General features: G+C 45.9%; 2 protein-coding genes across 21 annotated transcripts in view; one reads left to right on the top strand and one right to left on the bottom strand.

Annotated features, from left to right (window-relative positions):
* Positions 1 to 20,418, bottom strand: part of SNX3 (sorting nexin 3) — a 1,122,685-nt gene that overhangs the window by 523,536 nt on the left and 578,731 nt on the right. The window lies entirely within an intron of this gene.
* Positions 13,826 to 20,418, top strand: part of ARMC2 (armadillo repeat containing 2) — a 219,665-nt gene continuing 213,072 nt past the window's right edge. Inside the window, exon 1 of the mRNA XM_050789125.1 lies at positions 13,826 to 13,991. The gene's annotated coding sequence lies outside the window, so the exon portion shown is untranslated. The remainder of the gene's footprint in view (positions 13,992 to 20,418) is intronic.

Here is a 20,418-nt window from a genome sequence, read left to right as displayed (position 1 = left end):
AGACGGGGTTTCACTGTGTTAGCCAGGATGGTCTCGGTCTCCTGACCTCGTGATCCACCCATCTCGGCCTCCCAAAGTGCTGGGATTACAGGCTTGAGCCATCGTGCCCGGCCGCACAATGCTTTTTACTAGACATCCCTTACAATCAATCCAAAACCACATCTCTATATTTCTATCTGTATCTATCTGTTGTTTTGGCCAACTCTTAACCAGTCCTGCATGGTTGGTAAGCTGCATCTCTCTTTAGAATATGGGGCCACTTATTCCCCATCTCAGCTTTGGTCATCAGCAGAAATTCTCAAACAGAAAAATTTCAACTTAACTTTCTGCTATTCACTCATTCATTCATTCATTCATTCATATTATTCAGCAAACATTTATCCAATGTGAACTATATGCCCAGGGCTGTGCCAAGGTTCACCCAGCAAGAAGCAAAACTGACATGGACTCTGCCCTTTCCTAGATATGCTGGGTGAATCCACCAACTGCTGGCTGCTTGAAACCTTTCAAGAACATCTAAATTTGATGAACCCGAGATCCTATCAACTGGAACTCTGTTACTCTGTCACTGGTGGATGACTACAAAGATAGTTATGACTTCATGTTTGAATAATGATCCCCAGTGCTGCAAGATCCTAAAGTGCCTTTGAGTCATCACCAATAACTTACTCATCAGAATTGCTTTCGCGTTGAGTAGATTTTGCTGATATCTGATTGTTTAGCAAGTACAAACTTAATTAAGCTTCTATTTTAATACTAGATACATGCTCTAAGATCAAGACAGAGTTCCCTATAAACAGAATATTTGCTAGATCATATCCCATTATTTGAGCAAACTAGATCCAGAACATTTTCTTGTTTGTTTATAAAGTAGTTCATGTGTACATTTGTGTGTGTGTGTGTTTGTAAATTCTTCCCTTCCTGGTGAATTTTCTTTTATTAGATTGAATTCTCCTGGTATTTTCCTTTTTATCCAGAAAATAGGAGTACCCACTTTCCTGGCTTAAATGGGTAATTCATGGAAAGATTTAACTTGATTTTTTAAAAGCAAAGTGATATGTTTTAAAAACACTGTTCCTGTTCTTGGCACTGCCAGTCAAAAACATTCAACTTAGAATATCTGATTTGTTCCTGAAGTTGGATTCTATGTATTTTGATTTCGTGAGAATTTAAAGAATCAAGTTAAACCTCAGTGTTGATAAAAAGTTTTGATCTCATACAGTGGAAAACACCAGAGGATCTTTATTGTTGCCAAGTGACATTGATAAAGTTTTGCATTCTAACCCCAGTTGCCTGATGGAATATATAAATCTTGTTAACCTTATAAGTATGATTTTTCAAGAGCAAAGAACTTCTCGCTTCTTCCTTTATTATGTCTAATTTGCATACAAGTACATAGTCCAAGTTTTGGCAGATAATATTTTAAAGGGCATCGAAGTATAAGAATAACTACATACTTGCAGATGTGTTATGAAATATACCCCATTAGTCACTTTATATTTGAAAGGCAGAAAAGCAGGCACCTAGCAACAGCATGCCATCACTCAGGATTAGAGAAAAACCACTTTACATCCGGGAACTGTTACCCCCTCATTTGGGAGCTGTCAAGTTAGTACATTGAATTACACAAAAGATCCTTGGCAGTTGATTGTCCGTATTCATGGTGAATGACAGTAATGACATCACCTAAAGGGTGCCTTTTGGTGGTGGAGGAGACAGGAGACTGGGCTTAGTAGGAGCTCTCCAGACAGGCTCGTCGGTCAGTCCTGTGCAGAGAGACCCAAGGCTCCACTTGAAAACTGTGCTTTCTCTTCTGGAAAGCCATTCATCCTTCCTCCTTTTCCCTCTGAGTGGATTACAGGGTGGATGGGGCAGGGGGTTGCCCTCCCAGAACCCAGAAATAAGGGTCCAGCACTTAACACTGTTCAGGAGCAAACTTTCCCCCACCAGCCATGGGGGAAAGCATCAGATGCTGAGCTCTTATTAGACCCAATCAGATGGAATTTTCTCTTTTTTATTCTTTCTTTCTTTCTTTTCTTTTTTTTTTTTTTTTTTTTTTTGAGACGGAGTCTTACTCTGTCACCCAGGCTGGAGCGCAGTGGCGTGATCTCGGCTCACTGCAAGCTCCGCCTGCCGGGTTCACTCTATTCTCCTACCTCAGCCTCCCGAGTAGCTGGGACTACAGGTGCCTGCCACCATGTCCAGCTAAATTTTTGTATTTTTTTTAGTAGAGACGGGGTTTCACTCTGTTAGCCAGGATGGTCTCAATCTCCCGACCTCATGATCCGCCCACCTCGGCCTCCCAAAGTGCTGGGATTATAGGCGTGAGCCACTGCACCCGGCCTCAGATGGAATTTTCAGAAGGTTCTTTTCTCACACTTGTTAGGATGGGTAAAAGGTAACAGGTAGCAAAGGAGATGACAAGAAAGAAGAAAACATCCAAACCTAACATTTGGCTGGGGAGAGATTCCTTGTGGAACATCTGCAGGTGCTTGCATCTGGGCCAGACAATGTAGGGGCCCCCAAGGCCACTCTACAGAGATCACTGAGCCCCTGTGGAAAAGACCAGGGTCCAGAACAAGGATACACAGCTCAGTCCTCAAACAGCTCCCTTCAGGCAGGGGAGCTCAGCACCCGGGGAATGTCCCAGAAGCAAGATGTTCCCACTGTGTCCTAGAGACTTGGGTGTAGGCAGAAACTCACATATGATCAGGTCTTGCCTTCCAGTTTGAGCCTAGGTTAGGTAAGTAGAGGAGTGTCAAGAAGAGCAGTGGGGATTTGCATGCATGAGGAAGGCCAGGGCTGGAGGCGAGATGGACTTTCCCTCTCTCCTAAAAAACTGAAAAATAAACATAAGAAACAGGAAGGAGGAAGAGAGAAAGGGAAAAAGAGAGGGACCAAGAAAATAGAATCCATTTGAAATAGATGGTTTAAATGATTGTATTGCAATGTCATGCACAACATTGTGAATGCAATTAATACCACTAAAAATAATTAAAATGGCAAGTTGTATGTTATGTAACAATTTTAAATGATGTAATATGTCAAAAATCACAGTGTGCATTTTAAATGAATGAAATATATGGTATCTGAATTTATATCTCAATAGAGCTGTTTTTAGAAGGTGGTATCCACAAGCAAGCATGTGTGTGTGCATGTGTGTTGGAGTACATTCGCATGCACATATGTGTGTGGCAGGAGTGTCAGTTTCCTAGCTAATCTACTTTGGGTGGAAACTGTCAGTGAGGACTAGGCAAAAGTGGAGAAGAGAAATGTAACCTGCCTGTCCATTGTTCACTGGTGCCCTCGAGGAAGAGAGAAAGAAGTATGGCAAATGCTAAAATAATATGATATTATAAGCTTCACATATTTTTTAAGGGGGAGTATTCTCTACCACAACTTCCACGCCTGGTTTCCCTTTCTCAATGCACTTTGTTTACAGAGTTACCCTCATGAAGTCTGTGGCATGAATGATCACACTGAAGCTCCTATTTTCCCCTTGAAATATGCACTTGTGCTTAGGAATGCAGCAAATCTCTTTCAATTATACCTTGGCGCCAGAGTCCCTTTTCCTGGAAGTGCACCTCCAATGTCAAGAGGGTGTGGTGCAGTGGAGACGATGCTGCATCTGGGTCAAAGACCTGCCTCCCTGCCTAGGAGACCTTGAGCAGTCATTGCCTGGACGTCTTTGACCATAAAATGCAGATGATGATGATGCCTCCCTTGCCTTCTCTCTGGACTAGCGTGCGAAGCAAAATCCAAACAGGACAACATGTGAAAGAATTCAGTAAACTGTGAATCACTGCCTCAGTGGAAACTCTTCTGGATGCACGTAATAGAAACACAATCAAGTAAGCAAAAAGGAAGACACTGAGTTGAAAGCAGACTGGGATACCTCTCAGAAACTATGGCAGGAGGTGAGGCTGGATCCAGAGCCAGGGTCTGGAGAGCGGGGAATGCAGGCAGCTCGCTCCTGTGGCTTCTCACTGCTTTTCCATCTGTTTTCATCTCTGTCTCTCTCTCCAGAGTGGCTTCCATTGTTCTGGCTTGCAGGGCCAAGCAGGGATACCCCATGGCTCCTGTGACTACATAGCCTTAATTTAAGCCATGAGCCCAGACGTCTATGCCAGGTCCTAATTCGGTTGGTTTAGCTGGGCTGGGTGTGGACACGTGTTGTCCAGTGAGTCATGAATATGGACAGGGGTCACATAGAATAAATTTGACCATTCTTTGTCCATCCCTGTGGGTGTGAGCTGGGCAGGTACCAGGAGAAGAGACTTCTACAAACATTTGGCAACATCTAGTGGTGTGATTACAACAGTCAGTGAAAGAGGAAGATTCAATTTTGAGAGCCTCTTTTCCTAGTGTCCCCATCTTTGCTGCCTTCCATGAGGTTGATCATGTGAACTCCATGGTGGTTGGCCATCGCTGGGCAATGCAGCCAAACAAAGTGAGCAAAAGTAGGCTGGAGGGCTCCGTGGGTGAATGGGACTAGGCTGGCTGTGGTGCCCCAGGAGCCCTGCAGCCACCTTGCAGCTTTTCTGAAATGGTGAACGGGCTGCTATTCTTCTTGTACCAAGGTGTCCATGTTGCCTTTCTCAAAAAATGAATTGCAAATAAGAGTGGGTACAAGTCATAGAAACCCATTCCAAGCTAGCTTACACAAAAAGGAGACCATTCTGGGGCTGCTTTTCCAGATCCCTCTGTCCTTTCTTTCCTGCTGCCCTTTGAGCCATTCCACTGTTTCCAGCTCTCTGGAGACAGGCATGGTGAGGTCTGCATTGATCCCCCCCACCATGAAATGAAGGGGAAGATGCTGAACTGCTGATTTTTCCCCCTTCTTTTTCTGTCATTGCCTGTGGTCTGCAATTACCCATTCCCCTCTTGGCCTTCAGAGCTGCGCCAGGGTGAGCAGGTGTTGAAAGCAACTTTGTTCTTTTTGAGTCAATTTCATTACATGGAGAGGATCCAACTCTCTCTGTGTAGCTGGCAGCTCCCAAGGCCAGACCACTGGGCAGGATTCCCAAGAGCAGTGCTAGCCTCTTTGGTGTCACAAAGGGTCGGGCCAGGCCTGCTCATCTCTTTCCCCAAGAGCAAGCTGCTTTTTGAGCAGATGTATGAACAATTGGATGCGTCTGATAGACTGCAGTTCTGTAAGGTTGCAATCCTACCAGCCTTGCAGAAAAGTAAAAAGAAAAGCTCCAAACTGAGGCCTCTCAGTTCTGCCATCTTTCAGACTTTCCTGCATTCTCACAGGTGGGCCAGCAACTAACCATGGACCAGTAGGCCTGTCCCCTGCACTATAGAAGATGCTGGTTATGGGATGTACAGGTGGAAGAGTGAAGGGAGCCACGCAGAAGACCCAGGCCTTTTCCTTGCCCAGAACTTAACTGGGCAAACACACAGCAGATCCCTGCAGGATTTAACCCTTAAGGATTAGCCCTTAAGAAGCTACAAAGGTAAACAAGTACATGATTACATTCAGGCTGGTTGCTGAATAATAATAGCATCTGTTCCTGGCACCATTCTAATCAGTTTACATTTGTCAGTTCACACAGCAAATAAGTGACAGAGCCAGGATTTGAACCCAGACAGTCACTACACAAACTTCCTCCCACATTATCAGCCTCTCACAATGCAAACAAAACACTGACACAGAATGTGATCGTCTTTGCTCTTGTGTACTTGTGGTAATTTGCATGATTGAAAGATACCATTAGGCAAAATAAATGTTTTAAATAACTAACCCCTGGAAAAGCAAGGTTTAGAGACTAAACATTTCATGACCCATCTGAAGCTCAGCGGTCAAGTTTGCAATTTTGCCAACTTCCCGCAAGAGTAAAACTGGGTGCTCTCGTTGCTGTTAATGGAGGAGGACGGTGACCTTGATGTACAGGTGGTGGGAGGGTGGGGCATTATTTAAGCAATGTGATCTGATGGGGGGCGCTGGAAAATGAACAAAAGTGTGAATTATTCCACAGCTGCTCACCCTGACGTTTATTGTGACTTTAAAATCTGTGAACATATGGTAACGGCTGGAAGCACAAAATAGCAGTTGGAAACGTGTAGACTTAAGGAAAAACCAGCCACCCTTATACCTCCCCACTTAGCTTCTCTGTAGAATGCTGTTGTCTTGCTAGCCTTTTTCGCTCCCAAATCTGAAGAAAGCCCAGGAACAAATGTCCCCTTTTCTTCAGCCCATCCGCCCATGCATCCGTGAGAGCTTTTCCCCCTCTGGTAACAGAAGTTAGTGTTTTGGTTCTTGGCTATGGTATTTTTATGTATTGTGCCCGTCCACAGTTTTTGTTGGATCTTGCTAAATTCCACATCTTTGTTTTACAAGGCTGGATAGAGAGCTGGAAACATTGGGATGACATTTTGTTTGGGAATCCATGGTGGTCCTTGGAAATTCAGGTCAACGGCTGCTTCTGTTGCCAGTTGAGGGAGCCCCACTGTGTGGCTAGGAGATACCACCAGTCCCCGGCCTCCCAGTTATCCCCCTGGTCATCCAGCAAGCCTCACATCTTCCCCTTCCTCTTGAAAGCCTTTGGGAGCATCCTAGTGGCAATGACTGCCCCCTTCTCTGTGCCAGGGGCTGACTTCCACTTAGCCTGTCTAACTTTCTAGTTTTCTTTTTTTTTGAGACAGAGTTTTGCTCTTGTTGCCCAGGCTGGAGTGCACTGGCGTGATCTCGGCTCACCACAACCTCCACCTTCTGGTTTCAAGTGATTCTCCTGCCTCAGCCTCCCGAGCAGCTGGGATTACAGGCACCTGCCACCATGCCCAGCTAATTTTTGTATTTTTTTTTTAGTAGAGACAGGGTTTCACCATGTTGGCCAGGCTGGTCTCGAACTCCTGACCTCGTTATCCACCCGTCTTGGCCTCCCAAAGTGCTGGGATTATAGGTGTGAGCCGCCGCGCCCAGCTCACTTTCTAGTTTTCATGTTTTGTGTTGCTCTCTTCTAATTTGTAAGATTCTGAAATTTCAGAAGCATGTTTTCTTGATCCATCCCCTGCCTCACTACATTGACAAGTAGTAGCCGGGTGCTTCCTCTGTCAACATACACATTCGTATTTGTATACTTGCTGCAAACCACCATGCCTTTGATCAAGGAATGAATCCACTGCTTTACAGAGATTTCCATTTCCTGATCCTCTCCTTTCCTAATCAAGTTGACTTGGGAACTAGGGGCACTCATAGAACCGAAGCCAGTTCACCCCTCTCATAGTGAGAGAGACCTAGAGGTCAGTTTCATGGGTAAACTGAGGCTCCCTCAGATACCTGCTCTTTCACATAACAAGCTGTCCCAGAAGGACCAGTTCATACAGCAACTTCTTTTCTAAACACATCTCTCTGGAAAGCCCCATGCAGAGAGTGCTAGCTTCCTACCCGATATCCACCCCCACCTTCTCTCTTAGAGATCCCCGGTGTTATCCTGGTTAGCACGTATCCAGTGAAAAGATGAGTTCTCTTGCAGAAGATAAAAGCAGAAGTTGTTGGGTGGGACTTCTAGGAAAGCCTTGTTTGCCATTCCATCCTTCCTGATTCCTGTTGTTTGAGATGTGGATGTGATGGCTGGAGCTGCAACAGACATATTGAGGCTGTGAAGAAAAGACTAAAAGAATCATGGACCAGATGCAGTGGCTCACGCCTGTAATCCCAACACTTTGGGAGGCCGAAGCAGGTGGATCATGAGGTCAAGAGATTGAGACCATCCTGGCCAACATGGTGAAACCCCGTCTCTACTAAAAATACAAAAATTAGCTGGGCATGGTGGTGTGCCCCTGTAGTCCCAGCTACTTGGGAGGCTGAGGCAAGAGAATCGCTTGAACTTGGGAGGCGGAGGTTGTAGTGAGCTGAGATCGTGCCACTGCACTCCAGCCTGGCGACAGAGTGAGACTCCATCTCAAAAAATAAAAATAAAAAAATTACAAATACCTGTCCCTGATTTTCTCAAGCCACCAAACCAATGCCAGTAATTACCCATGTCTGCATTTCTCATGACATGACAAAAATAAACACCTTCATGCATTTACACCACTACAGTCAGTTCTCTATTGCTAGCGACTGAAAGCAATTCCTAACTGATATACTGCATTAGAGAGAGAGTAGTTCAGTGATTATTCACAGGCTTGAGTGACAGGGAGCTGAGCTCTTATGAAGCCAGTTCTCAGGAGTTCTTCCTTTGCTGACAAGCCCTAGAGTCAATCTTCTCTGAGTTAAGAGATGCTTTTTGGTGTTCCCAAATATAACTGCTTCAGTGTAAGTGAAACACGAAAGCCACCAGGCTCCCTCCCTAGAAGCAGTTTTAGGAAAGCAAGTCATCATCTCTCTTTGACGTGTGGTCACCTGCCAAAGTGTTGCTGATACCAAAGCCCACGAGCTACATGTCCAAGTTCTCCAACATCTGGCAGCTGAGCTGCTACTTGCTTTTTAAAGCACAAAACCAAGCATTCAAATGTTCCCGATTTAGCCTCATAAGCTTTATGTTGGGCTCCTCTACCTTGGCCCACAGCTGCCAGTAATTCAAAGCTCTCTCTTATACAGATATGTTCAGTTTTTTTCCCTGCGTGCATTCCCTTCATCCCCAACTGTGATGAAGTCACACTGGAGGAATTTTTCTAAAGGCAGCCACTCGTGTCTTACCAAGATTAGGTGTCCAAAAGGTTTCTCTGGGGCTGAGGTGGAGGTGAGAGTGTCCTCAAAAGGTGGCCCTTTTGAAAAACCCGATCTTCTCTGTAGCCAGGTCCTCACTGCAAGCAGCCAGATTAACTTGTGCCATGGAGGGGGGTGGTATGGCGTTGGTGGGGAAATCTAACCCCGCCTTTTTTCTCCTTCACATCTGGGCAGTTTGAGAAGCTGGTTGGTGGGAGGCTGAACTCGGGAGCCAATAAACTGCATTCCCAAAGGCTAAGCATCCCATTTTGTGAACCCCTTCATCTCTTGCTGATGCTGTGCAGGACCTGAAGGCTCCTAGGCTGCCTGCTCCCTCCCTCTCTGTTTTCTCCTGTCATGCCCCAGTTTAGTGCTGCCTTCTGTAGGGAGCCTGTGCAGTCAGGGAATATTGGCACTAAGGGGCTTCAAGCTTATCTCATCTCACTTTTTTTTTTTTTTTTTTTGAGACAGAGGCTGGAGAGCAGTGGCATGATCTCGACTCACTGCAACCTACACCTCCCAAGTTTAAGTGATTCTCCTGCCTCAGCCTCCTGAGTAACTGGGACTATAGGTGCCCACCATCATGCCCAGCTAATTTTTGTATTTTTAGTAGAGACAGGGTTTCACCATGTTGGCCAGGCTGCTCTCAAACTCCTAACCTCAAGTAATCTGCCTGCCTCAGCCTTCCAAAGTGCTGGAATTACAGATGTGAGCCACCATGCCCGGCCCTGTCTTACCTTCTAATTCAAAGTATGGGCAAACTGACGTCGATGGCAGGTCGGAGACCTGCCTCAGGTTATATCGCTAGTTAGTGGCCCAGCTTTTAGTCCTGATCCTAAACAAGCATGCCTGTCACAATGATAGATTAGTAATAGATTAAAGCTGATTTTTTTTTTTTTTTTTTTTTTTTTTTAGATGGAGTCTCGCTCTGTCGCCCAGGCTGGAGTGCAGTGGCATGATCTCGGCTCACTGCAAGCTCCACCTCCTGGGTTCATGCCATTCTCCTGCCTCAGCTTCCCAAGTAGCTGGGACTACAGGTGCCCACCACCACGCCTGGCTAATTTTTTGTATTTTTAGTAGGGATGGAGTTTCACCGTATTAGCCAGGATGGTCCTGATCTCCTGACCTCAGGTGATCCACCTGCCTCGGCCTCCCAAAGTGCTGGGATTGCAGGCGTGAGCCACCGCACCTGACCTATCTGATTCTTAAATAGCATTTACTATATGCAGGACACCATTCTAATGTATACATAAAATCGTCCCATGTTATGCATGAAGAATGTAAGGCAAAGAAAGGTTGAATAACTTGCCCAAAGTCTCAGATAGTAAGTGGCAGAGTTGGGATTTGATCCTAGGCAGTCCGGCTCTGTTCTTGACCACTCCACTATACCGATACACTAATACCCATTCTTTGACTTGTTTACATCAGGTCCAGATGAGAGCTCTCTAATAAAACTCCTCGGTCAGAGGAATACTGGCTTAACATCTTACCCCTGGAGGAGCATTTCCCAAAATATGATAGCAACAGGTGTTGAAAAAACTAACAAAAACAAAAATAAATGCTATAGCCAAATAAATTTGCAGTTACATTAAACCAAGTTAAACAGGTTTTATATTACAGAACTTCTCAGAGCCTTTAATATGCTAATAGACATTATACATTCTCTGAGAGAGTCTAAAATATTTCCCAAACTTTTGGGACCATAGAAGCTTTTTTGATGCATTGATGTCATGACATATCATGTGCCCTGTGGAAAACTCAATTGAGTAAAAAAGGCAAATTGTGTATTATTACAAAAAGAGTTTTGACATCAAGAATGTCCTAAGATGGGTTAATCCCAACACTTTGGGAGGCTGAGGCAGAAGGATCCCTTAAGCTCAGGAGTTCAAGACCAACCTGGCCAACTTAGGAAGACCCCCCATCTCTATATTTTTTAAAAGGCCTTTTTAAAAAATGAAAAAAAAAAAAAGAAAAAAAGATGAGTTCAAAACCCCCAGGGTTCCCTGGTCCACAGCTTGACAATGGCTATTCTAGAAAATACTATTTAAAATATAAGACTTGAAGCTCATCTTCAAGGGAGGCTAAATACCATATCATACTGCCCCATGCATAGGATGAAGGAGAAAAGCGAATGAAAGAATGTGGATGTGTGTTTTAAAAACAGTCCCCTTTCATTTCACATTCTATGTCCATATAAATAAAAAAATAATTAAAAAAAAATCAGTTCCCTATCCTACTAGTTCTTTTCTTTTTTCCTTTTATATTCTCTTTCCTCCCTTTTTTTTTTTTTTTTTCATTTAAAAATCCCTTGTTGCTCCACAAAGATTTAAGGTAGCTTAATCTTCCAGTGAGTCAATGTTCCTGTTGACGGAGACATATTTCAGTAAAGGGTCATTATTTTAGGTGGATTCCTAACCCTTCACTCTATCCTAAAAATTCCCTACTATCATCCTACAGGTCAACCTAAAATTTCTGCCATTGGCATTTTGTTTATTGGGTTAAGGCCATGTCTTTCTTTTTTTTTTTTTTTTTTTTTTTTTTTGAGATGGAGTCTCGCTCTGTCGCCCAGGCTGGAGTGCAGTGGCTGGATCTCAGCTCACTGCAAGCTCCGCTTCCCGGGTTTACGCCATTCTCCTGGCTCAGCCTCCCGAGTAGCTGGGACTACAGGCGCCCGCCACCTCGCCTGGCTAGTTTTTTGTATTTTTAGTAGAGACGGGGTTTCACCATGTTAGCCAGGATGGTCTCGATCTCCTGACCTTGTGATCCGCCCATCTCGGCCTCCCAAAGTGCTGGGATTACAGGCTTGAGCCACCGCGCCTGGCCAAGGCCATGTCTTTCAAGAAAGAGGCCTTGGGTTAAGATACAGTTTCATTTTGCAGCTTGGTGTGAACACAGGTGGCTACTGCCACATGGGAATGTGTCTCTCAGATTAGGGCACTCATCCAGGAAGAGACCACTAAGGACAGGGACCTGGGATGGGAAAGTACTACGATGGGTACTTGCATGCAGCCCTAGAAAGTGAGGTGCCCTGCTAAGAAGTCACTCCTTTTTAGGGAGATGTCCAAAGATACGTTTTATTTCTTTAACAGGTTTGCTTTTTTTTTTTTTTTTTTTTTTTGAGATGGAGTCTCGCTCTGTCGCCCAGGCTGGAGTGCAGTGGCTGGATCTCAGCTCACTGCAAGCTCCGCTTCCCGGGTTTACGCCATTCTCCTGGCTCAGCCTCCCGAGTAGCTGGGACTACAGGCGCCCGCCACCTCGCCTGGCTAGTTTTTTGTATTTTTAGTAGAGACGGGGTTTCACCATGTTAGCCAGGATGGTCTCGATCTCCTGACCTTGTGATCCGCCCATCTCGGCCTCCCAAAGTGCTGGGATTACAGGCTTGAGCCACCGCGCCTGGCCAAGGCCATGTCTTTCAAGAAAGAGGCCTTGGGTTAAGATACAGTTTCATTTTGCAGCTTGGTGTGAACACAGGTGGCTACTGCCACATGGGAATGTGTCTCTCAGATTAGGGCACTCATCCAGGAAGAGACCACTAAGGACAGGGACCTGGGATGGGAAAGTACTACGATGGGTACTTGCATGCAGCCCTAGAAAGTGAGGTGCCCTGCTAAGAAGTCACTCCTTTTTAGGGAGATGTCCAAAGATACGTTTTATTTCTTTAACAGGTTTGCTTTTTTTTTTTTTTTTTTTTTGAGACAGAGTCTTGCTCTGTCACCCAGGCTGGAGTGCAGTGGCACAATCTCCGATCCCTGCAATCTCTGCCTCCTGGGTTCAAGTGGATTCTCCTGTTTCAGCCTCCCAAGTAGCTGGAACTACAGGCATGCACCACCACACCCGGCTGATTTTTTTGTATTAAAGTAGAAATGGGGTTTCACCATGTTGGGCAGTCTGGTCTTAAACTCCTGACCTCAAGCAATCCACCAGCCTCTGCCTCCCAAAGTGCTGGGATTAAGGCATGAGGCACTGCACCTGGCCTCTTTAACAGTTTTATCTAGGGCCTGCCCTTATCCGAGGTCATTTTGTGTTTATATTAGACTGCAGGTCTTTGAACCTGATTTCAAACCTCATGTCAAGGCTAATGCAGCATCTGCAGTACTGCACCCGAATGTGACAACCCAGACCAGGTGGGGAAAATGAAATCTAGTTCAGGCTGGGTGGCCCAAGGTCCCCCTTGTTACACTGGCCAGCAGCAAGGTAACACTGGCCTTGGCTCACAAGGCACGTAAACCACACAAGATGCTGCAGTCAACACCATGGAGGCGAGAGAGAGAATTATAGACTGGAGGGGATGCGAAGGGTCCTCTCCCTTGAGAACCCCACCGTCTCCCATGCTTGTTTGTTCTGTCTTCACAGGACTGGGGGTCCAGCTATCTGTAATTGGGAAGTGAAGAGGATGTGACCGCCAGGTGATGCTAACCCCGAATCCTTGGTGCCTGTATTATGCGCCCTATGCTGAATTTCGGTTCCAGCTGTGTGCTAGGTGAGTCTTTGGGTATTTGACTGAATGATCTTTTAAGGCTGGTGTGCCCCTTGTCAAGGCTAACCCATCCAGCTAAGTGTTTTCTAAACAACAACACAGTCTGGGCACAGTGGCTCACACCTGCAATCCCAGCATTTTGGGAAGCCAAGGCAGGTGGATCATCTGAGGTCAGGAGTTCGAAACCAGCCTGGACAACATGGTGAAACCCCATCTCTACTAAAAATACAAAAATTAGCCAGATATGGTGGCGGGCGCCTGTAGCGACAGCTACTCAGGAGGCTGAGGCAGAATTGCTTAAACTCAGGAGGGGGAGGTTGCAGTGAGCCAAGATCGCGCCACTGCACTTCAGCCTGGGTGACAGAACAGGACACTGTCTCAAAAACAAAAACAAAAAACAAAACAAGCTTATTAGGAGTTTTTGTATGTATGTTAGTAATACATACGAATTATAGAAAATTTAGAAAATATGGATAAGAAAATGGAAAAGTCATCATAATCCTATCACCCAGAGATAACCACAGCCGACTTTGGATGTAAGTCCCTCCTGTCCATCCTTCCAGTCTCTAAATCTCACTACATATGCTGCTGATGGGATTCATGTGTGGTCCAAGCATCGCGCTGCCCCACCCCTCAGACGCTGATCTGCAGCCATGACTGACTTAGGGGAAGGGGCCGGTTTTTCTGTTGGGCTTCTTGGGCCTGGAGGGTAAAGGGAGGGGCTAACAGGGAGCCCGGCGCTCTCTCTGTCTCAAGGCCAGGTCTGACCTGGCAGAGAGGAACTGGCTCCACAGCTCTGGGCAGAATCCACTGCCGCTTCCATGCAGGGAGGACCGGGGGAGCCGCAGCCCCACTCTGGTAAGTGAAGAGAGGGAAGCTGTTTATCTTCAATAGTGCGTTGGGGCTGGTATTTTCTCTCCTGGCACCCTCATCCCGGGGCAGGGTCCTTGGCAGGAATGGACAGAAACAATGCCCTCTTGGCCACACTTCCACGTCCTTAGCTCCCCACACCCCCTCCAGCACTGGCCACTGAGGCTGCTCTGCTATTCCTTTTAGATTTCCCAATTCCAAGTCTATATTTAGTCTTTTCTGCACTAGAACACGCATGGCAGTTAAATATGAAATCTAAGATGTCATCAACCAGCAGCCTAGGATTCCACATAAAATGCATGCAGAAACGTACCGAGGGCTGGCTGGCTGCGATGAGTCACCTCAGGGCCCCCAGCCGCTCGCCACCTCTTAATTCTTCACATTAAGCAAGGAGAGCAACTGGGAAAGCTGGGCTCTTCGGAGGCAAACACCGGCCAACTAGGGGATGCTCCTCTGCTGTTTCCACTTCTTCCCAGGCAGCCCCTGCTGGCTTTCTGTTTATTTTGCAATTAGCACTTGAAGGAGACTCTGGGGACGTTTTTGCTTGGGGGCTGAGAGCTGATATTTCAGAATTTCTTCCCCTCCTTAGAGCACTAGGTTCTGGAAGGAGGGTTTGAAAACAACAGCTCTCAGCGTTCTTTCTAATAATACTCTTGATAATGATCCTTGGCAATTTCATTATCCACAGACATGATCCTTCCGATACTCAGCCTCCCGGTTCCTCTCCTTGCTCTTTTCCACCAATCTTGTCCTTTATGGTATAGCGGCCACTCACCCCCATGGCCGTTCCCTTGACTCTGTCGTTACTCCCAGTTGCGCTGTCTATACCATCTTGACTTCAAAGGTCCCACTCTCCTAACACAGTACCCGTCCCACTCAGTCTTCCCTCTCCAGTGATTCTTCAGCTTTACTGCGACCCACAATGGACTGATCTGCGATCTTTTCACCGTTCCTTGCTCCTACTTGCAAGTCTTCCCTGCCCTCTGTACCCACTTAGATGCTGTGATCTGGGGTCTTCATCCCTCCCATCAATACACAGTCAACTCCCTTGACCCCCTCTCCTTTGTTGTACCTGCCTGGCAAGACCACAGTCCTGGCTGAATCCTACTGTCTGCCCACTGTGTGCACCTGCCCGGCTGTGTGCAGCTGCCTGGTCTCACTCTAAGTTCAGCCTCACTAGCTGCAGGTGGGTCCTGGCGTCTGGCTGACACTCCTATTTCATTTCCCTGCACTACTTATTCTCACACTCTCCAAGACAGTGATTTCATATTTTTCCCCCACTCAAACTTGCAACACTTCCTCCCCTATCCTCACCCTCACCTGGTGACCTTTCTTCCAAATTCACTGAGCTAATAAAATAACTGGCTGCCAAGTTCCCATCTTCCCACCCTTGCCCGCACTCCCACCTCCATCTGTGCCTACCTGCTCTGCCTTCCCGCCTTAGACAAAGAATGAATTTCCCAAGCGCCTGTCAGCAATTCTCAAAGTGTGGGCCTGAATCTTGACTGTATCAGTATCACCTGGGGGATGGTCAGAAAATGCAGCTTGTCCACCCCTAGTCCAGACCTGCTGAATCAGAATGTCTGGGGCAGGGCCAGGCTCAGTGGCTCATGCCTGTAATCGCAGCACTTTGGGAGGCCAAGGCAGGTGGATCATTTGAGGCCAGGAGTTCGAGATAAACATGTGAAACCCCATCTCTACTACAAATGCAGAGATTAACCAGGCGTGGTGGTATGCACCTGTAATCCCATCTGCTTGGGAGGCTGAGGCATGAGAATCACTTGAATCTGGGAGGCGGAAGTTGCAGTGAGCCAAGATTGTGCCACTGCATTCCAGCTTGGGCAACAGAGCAAGACTCTGTTAAAAAAAAAAAAAAAAAAAAAAAAAAGTCTGAGGTGGGGCCCCAGAATCTGTTTCAATGAGCTCTCCAAGGCATTCTTATGCATGGCACTGAGCTAGGTCCCTTTCTGTGTCACCTACTCAAGGACATCCCTCTAGCAGTTGTCTCTTCTCTTTTTTTTTTTTTTTTTTTTTTTTTTTTTGAGATGGAGTCTCGCTCTGTCGCCCAGGCTGGAGTGCAGTGGCCGGATCTCAGCTCATTGCAAGCTCCACCTCCTGGGTTTACGCCATTCTCCTGCCTCAGCCTCCCGAGTAGCTGGGACTACAGGCGCCCGCCACCTCGCCCGGCTAGTTTTTTGTATTTTTTTAGTAGAGACGGGGTTTCACCGTGTTAGCCAGGATGGTCTCGATCTCCTGACCTCGTGATCCGCCCGTCTCGGCCTCCCAAAGTGCTGGGATTACAGGCTTGAGCCACCGCGCCCGGCCAGTTGTCTCTTCTCTACAGGATCGTTTCCAATATCATACAAACAAACCAGAAACAAAACACCTCTCTAGACCCCAAGCCTGCTTTAGCTACCACCCCATTTCTCTACTTCCCTGTTTTCTCTTGAACTCCCTTCAATCAGTCTTTGGTTTTCACCCTCCTCCAAAAGTGCTCTCGCCAAGGTCATTGTGAGAGAAACTGGCTAGATGGTCACCAAACCACTTCCTCTTCCAGGGCACATAACCAAATGATGTTTCCCAGTTACTTTGCCTTTAAATGAGGCCGTGTGACTAGTTCTTGCCATGGGAACTCCAGTAGGGTCAACGTGCCAGCTTCAGGCTGAAGCACCAGAGCTCAGGTGTGCTTCTATATGGACCACTCCTTCCCTTTCCAAGGGAACCATGGCAGGTGTGCACTGAAGATGGAAAGAGCCTGGCACCCAAATCACCAAGAAGGCCACCTGCCAAATACTTGATTGGACTGTGAGATGAGTGAAATATAAGCTTTTTATTGTACTAAGTTATTGATTCCAGGGTTATTCATTGGAGAAATAAGACTGCCCCAATAAAGTCACCAGGGACTTCCAAATTTCTAAATCCAATAGTCAATTCTTAGTTATTATCACTTTTGACCAAATAGCAGCATTTGGCAAAGTCAATCAATGGTTACTTTTTGAAAAATTTTCTTTATATATTCTCTAGGCTGTTTTTTTAAGAAAAAATTCTTTAATTCACTTTAGTATGCTTTGCTAAGTCCTCTTTGTGTAAGATTGCCCCAGGACTTAGTCCTTGGATCTCTTCTCTCTCAGTACTCACTCCTTTGTTAATATCAACCTCACTCTTGGCTTTGAATACCTTCTCTACACTGATTATTTCCAAGCTTACATCTCTAGCCTGAACCCAAGACTTGCTTGATCCACAACCTACTAGACATCTCCACTTGATGTCTAATAGCTACCCAAACCATACCCAAAACCATAATCCTGATGCCTTTCACCCTACTTCACCCATAACCTTCCTCTTCTCACTAAATATTAACTCTATCCTTCCAGTTGCTTCAGCAAAAGAAGCTGTGGACTAATCCTTGAGTGTCGCTCACTTCCCATATCCTATTATTATTAAATTCTGCAGGTCTTACCCTAACAACATCCAGACTCTCAGCTCATTCTTATGCTGCTGTCATGGTCTGAGCCGCTGCCACCATCTCCTGCTTGAGTTGTCCTGCTCTCCTCCTCACAGTCTTGCTGCTCGCTTTCTTTTCTGCCTTCTTTATAGTCTTAATCCAGCACCCAGCATGAGCTTCATACACAAAAATCAGATTGTCTCACTTTTCTGTTTCAACCCTCCCCCTCTGCCAGTATTTTCCCAGATCGCTTGGAATTAAAATGCTGAAGGTGGCTCACAGGCTCCCTGTTGCCCCTCTGCCTTCATCTCTCTGGACTCTCCTTGGCTCAGTCCATTCCTGTAACACCCTCTTCTTCGCTGTTTGAATCCTGCTCTTGCCTGGAATATGCTGGCCCAGATAGTCATCGCTTGCTCCCTCACTGCCTTCAAACCTCTGGTCAAATTTACCTTAACAGAGGGGCCTTCCCTGATGTCAGCTCATGCCCTACACTCCCTGTGCCTCTCAGCACTTATCACTACCTAGACAGTTACTTTATTGTTTGTCTACTCCCACCAGAATGTAAGGTGGGCAGGGACTTTGTCTTGTTTATTCTGTGTCTCCAGAACATAGAACAGTGTTGGGTACACAGTAGGTGCTCAATAAACATTTGTAGAATGAATGAAAGAACAAACAGCTGAAAGGGCCAGCTACAGCCTCCTTGGCTTAGTGAAGAAGCAAGTTTTTCCAGTTGTATTTTGCACTTGTGCTTCCATTCTGGTGGATCCAGAGTCTTTTCTTCCTTTCCTTGTGAAGTTTGTCTCAAGGATCTTGTCTGCCTCTTGTGTGACCTGTTTTGGACTGTCCTGGGTGATTCGCCCATCTTCTCAAAAGTTGGCCTTGCAGTTACCTGGTGACATTGTACGTGATTCTCTATCACAGATTCTTGTTCATGAGGCTCCAGGACTTCATTGTACACCACGGGGAGGGCTGATCCTCCACCTGCTGAGGTCTGACTAGAGTCACCAAGGGCAGCATCGGGTTCTTCTTTTGCAAAAGTGCAGAAAAGCAATCATGAAACCATCAGAGGAGAGGATGGAGGTGTGGAGGCCCGTCCAGTCATAGGATTCTGGAAGAAGTCATAGGATTCTGGAAGAAGTGCTGCTTCCTGGTGCCCCCTCCTCTCCAGCACTGTCTCTGGGAAAGGTTGTTGGAACCAGAAAACACACAGCCTTGGTTGATGAAAAGCCTGTTTATTCCTAGTACACTGGACACTTTGTTCAGGAATAGTTCATCCATTTGAAAATATTGCCCTTGTAATGGTGCCAAGGTCATTGCCTGCTGGGGTTATCAGCACTGTGTGTGCCAGCTCTGACTGGGTGTTTTAATAGGTGGATCATTTCCCTGCCAGAGGGACTACAGAACATTGAATGGTTAATTTGTATTCAGTGCTATCCCTGCATGCAGTCTTCATATTCAGTTTTTGTTGGGACTTTAAGAAAAAAAGAGAAATGAATAAATAGGTTAGGATGCAATGAACTGCTTTAAAAGGAATTTTAAGTGGTACTGACGCACTTTAGAGTTCTCCATACCCATCTGATAATAACAACGTACCTACCTTTGCAAAGTTTGCCAAACAACAGCAACAAACTCTTGTATTCCTTGTCTCCTTTGATGCTGAAATCAGTCCTGTAAGGTAGGGTGGTGTGCTCCTACCTTACAGGATTGATTTGAGCATCAAAGGAGACAATGAATACAAGGTGAGAAACTGAGGCTCAGGGAAATTAAATGGCTTTTGTCAAACAAGGTCAAAGAATTAACACAGTGGAACCAGCATTGTGACCCAAGTCTCTTAGTGCCCAGATTTGACCCTGTCCATCCCATCATGGTGAGCCAGGCAGGTGTACAGGGGAAGGATCTAGCTGGGTTTGGACAGAGATGCTTGATGTGTCGAAGTGAATGTGAGTGAAGAATAATTTTGTTACTAGCTATAGCCCTCTGTCAGCCAACACATGGTAATAAATACAGTTGCTCACCTTGAAAATGGTGTGAAGCCCCTACCTGCTGGGTGGATGATGAGTGTCCACTCATGTGTGGCCAGGCCTAGGGGAGGCAAACATTCCATGCAGCAGCCTGTGGCACTGTGGGAAAATCTCCTCTCTGGTTTTTAAGAGATCAGAGTTCTAGTGCCAGCTCCACAGTACATAGGTCCATCGTGTGACTTTGAGCAAACAAGGTCTATAATCCGTAAAAACAGATTTGATCACATCTGTTCACCCCCCTAGTATAGACAGACAAGTTTTATTGCAATGTACCAGTGGCTGGAATAAAGAAATAAAAAGCTCACCCATCAAATTGGTGAATGCCATGAAGTTAGAGTGTAGCTAATGACAAATGACAGATAAGTTTTCTTGAAGACCTTGAGACTTGTAGGAACATTTAGATGAAACGTCTAAGGTAAATGCACAGAATTGTATTTAGGTTTAACAAAAATTGCACCAGTGACAGCATTTGTTCTTGATGCACACTAGTTTACTTGTTGAAAAGATTTGGGAAAGGGAATACACAGGTTTGGACTTGAGAAGATTTAGGAGTTTTAATTGATTCAAGTCTCAATATGAATGGGGATTGACAAAGAAATTAGCACAACCATGGACTCTCCCAACACAAGTGTAGAATCTAGGACAAGGAACCATGTTGGGCTTGCATGCGTGGCCAGGTAAGCATTGGGTTCTGTAAGCATACGCTTAATAAGGTTATTGACAAACTGGAACTAGCGTAAATGGTTGGGAAATCATAGTCTATATCAGTGGTTTTAAGGCCTGTAAGGAGAACACTTAATGGGCTGACATGATGGTGGTTTGCACAGAAATAAATGGTGAGGAGGATGAGGAAGTGCATAATCCATATGGGTATCTGCAGGGCCAAAGCGAATCCAGCAGATGAAACTAAAGGGAGGCAGAGTTTACCTGTAAAAATGGAAGCAGGAGG

The sequence above is a fragment of the Macaca thibetana genome, chromosome 4 (assembly GCF_024542745.1).
Source record: "Macaca thibetana thibetana isolate TM-01 chromosome 4, ASM2454274v1, whole genome shotgun sequence".
Taxonomy (NCBI): Eukaryota; Metazoa; Chordata; class Mammalia; order Primates; family Cercopithecidae; genus Macaca; species Macaca thibetana.
Note: the sequence above shows the minus strand (reverse complement) of the source record. Positions and strands in the feature narration are given on the sequence as shown.